Raw genomic sequence first — 11,467 nt, forward strand, 5'->3', positions numbered from 1 at the left:
CTTTAAAGTAATACCTAAACTCAAGTGAAGTATGAGGTGGGTTGGAGAAGAGGGGAGAGTACTGGATTGACATTTATTAGCTAGGTGGTACTGTAATGGATAGAGTGTTGGACCTGGAGTCAGGAAGACTCATTTTTATCACTTCAAATCTGGCCTCCGACACTGACTAGCTGTGTGACCCTTGGCAAGTCACTTGATGTCATTTGCCTCAGTTTCCTCATCTGTAAAATGAGATGGAAAACAAAATAGTAAACTACCCCAGTATCTCTACCAAGAAAAGCCCAAATGGAGTCATGAAGAGTTGGACAGAACTGAAAAATAACAATTATCTCTGAGGGTTACTGGGAGGTTTAAATGAGATATTTGGTATGCTAAGTGCTTTGCAAACTTTAAAGCCTATATAAAACTTGGGTACCATTATGCCAAGACTTGATACAACTGAAATGAAGCTCTTCTCTGGGTCTCCATTTTCTCATACAGAAAACTGGAAAATAATATTTGTGCTACATACCTCACAGAGTTGGTGTAAGGATCCAGTGACATGATGTACAGAAACTAGTAAGCTGATTAGCATTTTTCTTGATTCTTAATTCAAGGATCCTTGTTGCTACAAACAAAACAACAAGGAGACAACAAAGAGGTTGTGGCTCTTTTTTGTTGTTTTAAGTATATGGGGAGTGGGGGATGTTCAAAGAAGCAACAGAACAGCTGCTTGGGGGGATGGAAAGATAATACAGGATAAAAAAGAGAAGGTTAGACTACTCAACTCCTACTTCCTCTGGTTTTCTCTGCCAAGGAGAATGGCCTCTAGCCTGAAAAGGAGAGAACACAAAATGGCTAGCGAGGAGTTTAAATCCAATGTAAGCTAGGCAATGAGAGCACCCAGCCCCCCTTGGTGAGTTCAAGGCCCAGATCCACAATATCCTCAGGTACACAAAGAACTGGCAGATGTGACTGCTGAGCTTTTGTCAGGGATATCTGAAACATTGTGAAAAACAGGAAAGGTGTCCCAGGAGAATTAGAGCCTTCAAGAAGCCAAGGTCACCTCTCCACCACAGGGAGGCATCAAAGGGCAATTCAAGTGGAGGGTTATTGTTATTCTTTGGTGGAACTTTATTTACACTTCATGTAATTTAAACTTCCACTAAAGCCCTACTTTGATGCCTGTTGGCGTATAGGGACCCTGGGCTCTCAAAGGCACGCCAGCAGAATATGAGCCAAGCAGTGGAGGACTGTATGTATGTTTGGCGCCCAAAGAACAGCTTGGCTGAATTGAGGGAGATTCATCACCAAACTGAGGGATTTTTTAGCCACAGCAACTAAGCTACAGAAGGACAGCACACTGCGTTAGTACTTGGACAAATCACACTGATGAAATTACATATCCTTGAAGGATGATTTAAAATCTGTCCTACCTAACTTCAAAGCAAAACTTCCTTTTCAACTGGCAAAAGCCACAACGTTGCCTGTACCCTCAAAGTGAGCCTAGCTCTACTCTATCTTCATTATTTCCCAAAGTTTTTCCATATGTTGTCATGTGAAAACCAGCCCATTCTCTCCACTGGCCTAAATGTTCTAGGTTAGGGGGTGGGGAAACCTGTGGCCTCAAGGCCACACATGGCCTTTTAGGTCCTCAAGTGCGGCCCTTCTAATGAATCCAAGCCTTAAGGCCACAAGGCTGCAGGTTCCTCATCTCTGTTCTATGCAAATTATGAAAATTCTACTGCTAGAGGAGGGGGCTACTTCTGACTATTTCCTTTGAGATTCATTGGAACTAGCTTAAGACTTTGGATGATTTCACCTACAGCACATAAACACAACAGTAGACACAGTGTCAGCGTTATAGTTACATGATTTAGATTCAAATCTTGAGTCTGAAATTACTAGCTATGTGATCTTAGTCATATGACTTAACTTTTCTGGTCCTTGGTTTCCTAAATCTATAAGTTTAAGGGGTACATCAGATAGCCTCCAAGGTCCCTTCCAACTCTTGAGCTGCTGATCTATGTACAGTAGAAGGTTCTAATAACACTCAGAATTATCGCAGGGACCTGAGAAATAATTTTATTCCATCTTCTCACTTCGTGAAGGAGAAACTGAAACCCAAAGAGGGGAAAGGACTACCCCAAAGTCAAAGAGTAAGCCAACAGCAGATCCACATTGTATGTGAAGTTCAGGCCTCTGGGTCAAAGATCCACAGTTCTTTCCACTACACTTGGCGTTTGAAATCAGCAAAGCTTAGAAAAGTCAAGTGACTCCTCCAAGATAACCTGGGAGCCTAATGGATGGGCTGCCTCCAAACCCAGGCTCCCTCCACAGCAGCACTGATGATGCCACCAGCACCTGCCCCAGGGAAAGTATTGCAAATGGAACTCTTAGCTGTGCACTGATCAAAGGACAAAGGGTCCCTCACTAACAGTATGGCTTGAACAGACAGACTTTAAGCACTTTATATAAGGTAACATATGTATTTTTAATGATTTATTATAAACTCAGTATTGAACATCAATACAAACAGTTGAACTTGTTTAGGGGTTATTTATATGTACATAAATTTACATGCACAAAATATAATGACTTTTATTCACTCTATGGGCTTGTAACTTTTTGTTGCAAAGTTGTTTTAAATTTTTGCCACTTTTTCAGCTAGATTACTATCCATCGAGATGTCTTGGCCATTCATTCATGCTAACCCATTCTTCCTCTTCTATGGTCACAGGGACTGAGTAGCCTCTTCTTTGCATTATTCTGCTATGGCTGCAAATTGACTCTGACTTGAAACTCTCTGGGAGACTCTATCCACCTGTCACTCAGCCCAAGCCTGAGCTATCACATCCTACAGACAGAAGCCAGCATTCCCAACGGTTTCCCAGATTAATCAGATAAAGAGTTTATGCATTCTTCCTTTTTTGTGCCCCCTTCTCCCTTTGTCTTTATCTCTACCTCCCACTGCTTGTAATCTGAAATATGGTTATTTCATGTAAACTTTTATATCCAAACTCTTCTAATTTGCCTACAATATCTCAAAGTAACAATGTGTTTTCTTCTCAGAATACTAAATTGACCAGATCTATGAGAATTCTTTTTGTATCTACTTCAGAACTCAAAAAGAAAGCACAATTGTAAATTAAGGGGAAATTCAGGGGGCATTTTCAGTACCACCAAGCAGTAAGGGATAATGTATCATGTGCTGAAGCTGAAGTCAGGGAGGCCTGGATTCAAATATTTCTGACAACAGCTCCGTGACCCTGGGCAAGTCATTTCCCCCACACTGTCCTCATCTATAAAATGAGGATAATAACACCTTGCTGTATTTACTTTGTAGGGTTATTGTGAGACTTCAAAGAGAGAATGTGCATAAAATGATCAACAAATAAGCTTTAAGAACCACTGTGTGTGCCAGGCACTGAGAAATAAAAACACAAAAACCAAAAAGCCACTGTTTCATCAAGCTTACATATTCTATCTAAGGAGACAATGGTAGGCATATATGAAAATGATACAAGGGGATTAGCAGCTGAGATTAGAAAAGTCCTAGTGGACAAGGCATAGCTTGAGCTGAGTAGCTCATCTGGAAGCCATATCTTGAAGAATAGAGATTCTGAGAGGTGGAGGGAGTATATTCCAAGCAAGCAGGGACAGCCTATGCAAAGACATCAAGGTAAAAGATGAAATATCCTATGAGAGGAATAAACAATAGACCACCAGTTTGCCTGAATCACAGACTAGAAAGAGGAATAAGGTGTAGTAAGCCTGGAGAGGTAGGTTAGAGCCAGGTCATGAAGGGCTTTATATGACAGAGGAGTTTATTTTGGATCCTAGAGGTAATAGGGAGCTAGTGAAGTTTACCAAGCAGGACTGGAGAAGTATCCAGGAGGAGATTATGGCCAACAATGTCAAGTACTAGAGAGATTAAGGAGGATGAAGACTGATAAACACCATCAGGTTTGTTGATTAAGATATCATAGATAAAGGAGAAAAAAATAATTGTACCCCCTTTTCTGGCTATTATATGATATAGTTGTAAAAATGCTACCAATAGCAATAAGAAAAAAATTAAAGGCAAAAAGGAAACAAAGCTATCCCTACTTTCAGATCACATGATGATTTGCTTTCAAAATCCCAAGGAATAAAAAAACAATTCAAGTGAAAAATTAAGAGTTTCAATAAAGTTTCAGGCTACAAAATAAATCCACAAAATCAACAACAACTCTATATATAATTATAACAAAATTCAGGAATCAACAATAGAAATGGAAGTACCATTCACAATAAATACTAAACATTTAAAATATTTGGGAGTCTCATTACCAAAGCATACTTAATACCCACATAGATTCAATTATATAATAACCCTAAAAGACATAAAGAACAACTCAAATAGCTAGAAAAACATGCAATGTCCATGGCTGGACCATGGCAATATAATGAAAATGGCAATAAAAATGGCAACTATGACAATAAAATGGCAAAGCTACCAAAGTTAATTTACAGATTTAATGTTATACCAATCAACCTACCAAAGAGATACTTTAGAGAGCTGGACAAAATAGCATAATTCATTTGAAGGAACAAAAGAATATCAAGGGAAATGATGAAAAAATGGAGAAATAAAAGGGGAATAGCACTTTCAGATCTCTCAATATATTACAAAGCACTGATCATCAAAACCCTTTGGTATAGGTTTAAAACAAGGTAAGTAGATCCATGGAGAAGACTAGAAGAATAACAATTAGAAATAACTGAACTCAATTATTTAGTGTTTGACAAACATGAAAGCACAAATTACCTAGAGGAAAAAATACCTGTTTTATAAGAACTGTTAGGACAACTAGAAAGCAGTTTGGAATAAATTAGGTTTATAACATCTTACACCATATTCTATGATTAAGGTCAAAATGGATATATGACCTGAATACTAAAGATCACGAGGACAGGTTTTTGAATTTTGAATAATATAGGGAACTCCCAGATAAGAAAACTCCCTTTGAGGGGCAGCCAGGTAGCACAGCAAGTAAGAGCACCAGCCCCAGTGTCGGGATGACCTGGGGATCAAATCTGGGCTCAGACACTTAGCACCCACCCAGAAACACCTGGCCATGTAATCTTGAGCAAGTTAACCCCAATTGCTTAAAAAATAATTAAAAAAAAAAAAAAAGAAAACTCCATTTACCAATGCAGTTTTACACTTTTTTTCTGTCATTTACAATCTTAAGGAGTGGTCTAGAGCAAGGCGAAGTTAAGTATGCCAGTAGGTGTCAGGCAAGACTTGACCTCAGGTCTTCCTGACTGCAAGACCAGCTCTCTATCAACTATACCATGGTTTCCTCTATTAAAAAAATCATACCACAAATCAATTAAAATAGCAGGTAATGTGCTTTTCACAGGTATGGGTAGGAGTTAAGTTCTTAACCAAATAAATAATAGAGGCAATTATAAAAGATAAAGTGGATGGTTTTGATTACATGAAATTGAAAGGCTTTTGCATGAACATAAATCTACAGACAAGAAGGGAAGTAGTCAAACGATATGAATAAATAGACTTTCAAGCAGCTAACAACTATGTGAAAAAATATTCCAAAACACTAATAATAAGAGAAATGCACAACAAAACAAACCCGAGGTTTCACCTCACACAAAGCAAATTTACAAAGATAACCAAAGTGGTACATAGTCAGTGCTGGAGGAGTTGTGGGAAGGCTAGAGCTATGAATTGGTACCACCACTTTGGAAAACAATTTGGAATTGGGCAAATAAAGTGATTAAAACTTCAATACCCTTTGACCAAGAAATTACATTGCTATGCATATATCCCCCAAATATCAAAAGTAAAAAGTAGCTCCATATATACAAATATTCACAGCAATACTTTTGTGGTAGCAAAGAACTTGAAAAAAAGGATATGACCATTGGTTGGACAATGGATAAATAAATTGCAGCAACACACATAATGGAATATGACTTTGCTGCACAATAGGATAAACATGTCAAAATCAAAGAATCATCAAAAGGCTTATATGAACTGATAGAAAGTGAAATAAACAGAACTAGGAAAACAAAATAGATGAGTGCAACAAAGCAAACACAAAGAATAACAACAACAAAGGAATCAAAATTGAATGATACAAAATTATAAAGACTGAGAAGAGATATGAGAAGACATATAGCCCATGCTACTTTACCAAAGTAGGGATTCAAAAGGACAGAATAATGCATATAACATCAAACTATTTCAATATGTTGGTTGGTTTTGCTGAACATTTCATTTTTTCCACATTAAAATTTTTTTTTTGTTATAAGGGATGGCTTTCCAAAAGATGAAAGGTGGAAAAGGATACAGTAGGAAAAGTAGGTACAGTGGTAAGAGTGCTAGTTTGGGGAGTCCGACAACCTAGCTTCGAATCCCAACTCTACCTTGCCTGTATGACATTGGGTAAATCACTTAACCTCACTGGGCCTCAGTTTCCTTATCTATAAAATTAGGGGGTTGTGCTTGATGGCCTCTAAGGAGATTCTCAGCTCAAAATATATGATTCTATGGCATACATTGAAAGATATAAATGGAATTTTTTTAAAAATAATTTTTAAAAAAACCACTGGTAACTGGAGAAAAACCATTTCAGTTGACTTAGAAAGGCCAGTAGGAAGTAAGACTGCAAAAGTTTAAGAAAAGAGAGGAAACAAAGTAGAGGCAAAGAGTGCAACACCCCCCCCCCCCCCCCCCCCCCCCCCCGTATTTTAGAGAAGAAAGGGAAGGAAGGAAGAAATTACATGAGAGCCTGAGGGAATGATGGGGTCCACTGAGAGAATGGCAAGGAAGGCTTGTTTGTTTGTTTTAAGGATTGGGGAAATTTGGGACTAGCTAGCTGGGAAGGAATCAGTGGATAGGGAGAGATTGAAGATAAGAGGAAGAGAAAGAATGAGTTTGTTAAATACTTCATGGATACATAGCTTGGTGCTATGCATTGGCCCAGCAATTTGTGAATAGGAGCAGAGGAGACAGAATATGGGAAAAATCCAGATTGGGGGTCTGGCAAGCCACAAATAGTAATAGCATGAGAGGGAGCAAGGGAGTCTAGAGCATAACGTGGAGTTAAGAGAGACTGGGAAAAGGGAAAAATGAAGCCAGCGCAGGGGTGATATCATAGGAAGGTACCAAAGGATAAGGGTTGGACATCACAGTCCAATAAGAGATGTCATTTTAGGGAGTTAAGATCAAATAAAGTAATTTCAGAGTTCTTGATGGTAGAAGTGGAACATCTATGGGTGATGGCAAGATTAAGTGTGTAACCATCCCTATATGGGGCTGAAGTGTTGTGGGGGAACAGATTGAGGATCTTGGAGGTGAAGGTGATATTCTGTGTATTTTGAAATCTTCAAATATAAGGGAAAGAAATGGAGTGTAAAGTGAGGGCCAGTAAGTATACTTTGTTAAACATGAAAGTTCTATAACAGTTTTAGCTACTGATTGTTGTAGAAAACTCCTGAGGGAGAACCCCCTTCTTCCAATACAGAGCAGCAATTGGTCTGTATTTATTAGTAATACCCATAATGATATTAATAACAACTGAATTTATATAGTGCTTTAAGTTTTACAACGTACTTTACATACCTCAACCTATTCAAACTTTACGACAATCATGTGCTATTATTATTCCTATTTTACATTTTAAGTGACCTGTACAGGGTTATAGAATTAGGAAGTATCTGGGGCACAACTGCAAACAACAGCAACAACAACAGAGCTAGGAAATATCTGAGGCAGAATTTGAACTCAGATCTGAATCCAAATAGAGTTATATCCATATTGTCAAACTACTTATTCTGGAAAGTTACTTGAGTTCCTGAGAGGTTAAGTGACTGACTCAGGCACACACAAGCAGTATGTGTCAGAGGCAGGACTTGAATCCAAGTCTGCTTGACCCTAAGACTGGCTCTTTAACCAATATGTCAGCTGGCTTTTTATGATAAAAATGGAGAATAAATCAGCTTTTCTGATGTTTATGCTTTGTTTTCTTATGATTTTCAGCATCATATGCATCAAGGTCCTTGGCCTCTGAGTTCACTGATGTACCGGTGCTATTGAGAGGTGGTTGGAAAAGCAAAGTGACAAAATGGACATGTCTTTTGAGGCACGGTTCCTACTACTGAGCAGGTAGCAGAGAGGGATCTGAGTTCAAATTCTGCCTCAGATAGTTCTTAGCTCTATAACCTTGGGCAAATCACTTAAATTGTACAATCAGAATAAAAAAGCACAGAGCTGTAGTGAGGATCCAAAGGACATTTATCCCATGGGAGTAAAGGACAGAAATAACGGCCCTCAAAATTTCAAGAAATTAATAGGAACATTTTTTTCCCATGGGAGCAAAAAACTGGAAAGAATGAAGTAGCCCACTGCCTGGGGTATGGCTGAAAAAAAGTGTTATATATTAATGGAAAGGAACATCTCTGAGGTTCAGTGAGAAAAGACAAACATAAGGAATTTCAGAGAAGCCTAGAGAGACTTGGATGGAGTGCTACAGGGCATAAGGAGGAGGACCCAAAAGATAACATACATGAGAACTGCAGTTGTTTGTATGCATGTGTGATGTCAACACTGGAGGAAGCTGGGAACCTCCTACCAATGTAGACCCAATGTGAGCTCTTCCTCTAGACTTTTAGGACTCAGTCTAAGGTGTTAAGCATTAAGTGAGTTGCCTATGGCAAGCCTGCATCAGAGCTGGGACTTAAACATGGATCCTCCCCACTCTGAGGTCTGCCCTCTAGCCACCATGACCTTTCTCCTTCTCTTTGAATACAATGACATAAATAAAAGAATATCAAAGACAAACAATCAGCCATTATAATGATGAATTTTGTGCCCCTCCCCCAAGAGATGAGGAAGTGGGTCCCTTTTTTTTTTTTTTTTTTCAGTAGAGAGGTAGGAGACCATGGGTGTGACTTGTAACCTACTCTGTCACAAGCACTCAATGAGTCACTTGATTTTGCTTAATGGTTTTTCTTTGTTACAAAGGAAGGTTCCAGGGATGGGGAGTATTTTCTGAAGTGGTTGTGATAGAAAAACAAAAGGTATTAGAAAACTCATTTTTAAAAGAAAATCAAAGAGCTGGAGGCCATATTGGCTGCCAGAGCATGGTCATTTCAGCAGGGCCAGGACCTGCCTACAAATAGCTCACCTCCCCAGGAGCTATTATCTACCTTACAGGGGCATTTGGAGAAAAGCGCTTGATATATTTTAAAGCAGTAAAGAAATATGAGCTATTATGGGAACTGGTTGCTGAAATTCTACCATTAGAAATTCATTCCTCTGAGCTAAAAAGTGTGCTGGTACTTTCAGTCACTTCCCTAGAGACTCTAGAAAAGAGTAACCCTGCTGTGTCACCAACACTTTCTTGTGATTAGGTTAATTAGATCCCTTTTTTGTGTCCCCCCCCCCAGATATGAGGGATCTAGGACAGCCTAAGGGCCCTGATGCCGGAAGAGATAGGAAGTGGCTGAAAATGGGAAGATGAAATATTCTTCCTCCCTTACAGTTTTGTTTCAGGCCAGTTGAGCCAGTTGGTCATAAATGCCAACATGCAGAGAGTGTGGATGGTTCAGTGGAAACAAATCCCTACTAGTTGAAAAGCAACGGGTCCTATTGAAGGTAATTCAGTGACTACAATCTTCATGTGACAGAGCATTGTAGGTGAAAGACAAAACATCAAATGGACAAATTAGGCCTCTGTAACAACAAAAGTGAATTATCATTGAATGTCAGCATTAGAAGGAACCTTAGAATTTCAAATCACAGACAAAGAAGGAATCTGTTCTGTATCATTCAGAGGTTGTTCAACCTGTGCTCAGGGAAGGGAAAGGGAGAAGAGGAATAAGAGGAGAAATAAACAAGAAGAGGAAAGGAAGAAGGGTGAGAGAAAGGAAAAGAAAGGAAGAAAGCACTGTAAGAGGAAGGAAGGATGGAAAAAGGGAAAGGAGGAAATTGGAAGGGAGAGAAGAAAGAAGAAAGGGTTAAAAGGAAGGAGGGGGGTCAGGAGGGAAGGCAGAGAGGGAAGAAGGGAGTGAAGAAAAACAGGGAGAGAAGTAGGGAATGAAGGAAGTCAGAGAGGGAAGGAGAAAATGAAGGCAGGGATGGAGAAACAAGAGAAAGGGAGGGAAAACAGGAGTGAAGGAAGGGGTGGAAAGCAGGTAGGGAGGGAATGAAGCAAGGGAGAAGAGGCAAGACAGGAATAGAAGGAGGGGAAAAGGAATACAGGGAGGAGGGCAAGGAGAGAAAAAGATAGACACGAATGGTTTTGCAAATAATAGAGAAAATACTTTTTGATGCTGCAGTTCACTCTAAGTTGCATTACAGAAAAGTAATTTAGAAAGAGCCATTGGTGCTACCCAGAGGAGGACTGGGACTTGAAATGCAGCTCAATTAAAAGGCACCAACTTGGAATCCTGGCACTGTCCAAGGTAGATATGGGAGATGCCCAAATCAAGTGCAACTTCACTTCAATCCTCTGCTAAGCATTAAATGTCCTTAGCAAGGGAGAGGCGGCTTTTCTTCATCCCCAGCATGAGCCCACTTCTAACATCCCCTTCCCCCACACTTAAGAGAAGGATGTGATTTTGCTTCCAGTCTAATTTCCTCCACAACTGCTAATGGGATAAACAAGAATGTGCCACTCTTCTCTTCCCGGTCCCCCCCCCCCCAAGGAAATGCACTTCAAGATTTCAATGTAAATACCAGAATTTTACAGTGCTGTCAATTGCTTTTTTTCAAAAGGATATATTGGGTGGGGCGGCCAGGTGGCACAGTGAATAGAGCACCAGCCCTGGAGTCAGGAGAACCTGAGTTCAGATCTGGCCTCAGATACTTCACACAAAAATTAGCCTTGTGACCTTGGGCAAGTCACTTAACTCCAATTGCCCTCCAAAAAGCAAAAAAAAAGGATATACTGGGAATCTTTTAGCCAAACAGGTGAGAAAAGAGAACCAGAACTCAATTTGCCTTTATGAGAGGAAAAGGTACTGGGCTTATCATCAAGACAGGTTCAAATCTTGTCTCTGACACTCACAATTGTGGCACCATAGGTAAGAAAATTCACCTTCTCACTTGCAAAATGGAGATACCTAGACTACCTACCTATGGACTAATAGAAAGTGCTACAGAAATGAAACATTACTGTTATTCTTCCCCTTCCTCTCTCTTCTTCCTTCACTTCCCTCCCCAATACAACAAGGGAATTTCATTTTATGTGGGATCAAGAAGATCTGAATTCAAATCTGGCCTCAGAGACTTACTAGTTGTGTGACCCTGAGCAAGTCACTTTGTCTGCATCAGCTTCCCCATCTGTAAAATTGGGATAATAATAGCACCTGTCTCACAGGGTTGTTAAGAGAATAAAATGAAATAATAATTGTAAAGCATGTAGCACAGTGCTTGGCACATAGTAATCACCATTGAAATGTCAGTTAACTATTA

Source organism: Petaurus breviceps, unplaced genomic scaffold (genome assembly GCF_028583685.1).
Source record: "Petaurus breviceps papuanus isolate PSGF00001 unplaced genomic scaffold, PetGlider_PUasm1.0 90881, whole genome shotgun sequence".
Taxonomy (NCBI): domain Eukaryota; kingdom Metazoa; phylum Chordata; class Mammalia; order Diprotodontia; family Petauridae; genus Petaurus; species Petaurus breviceps.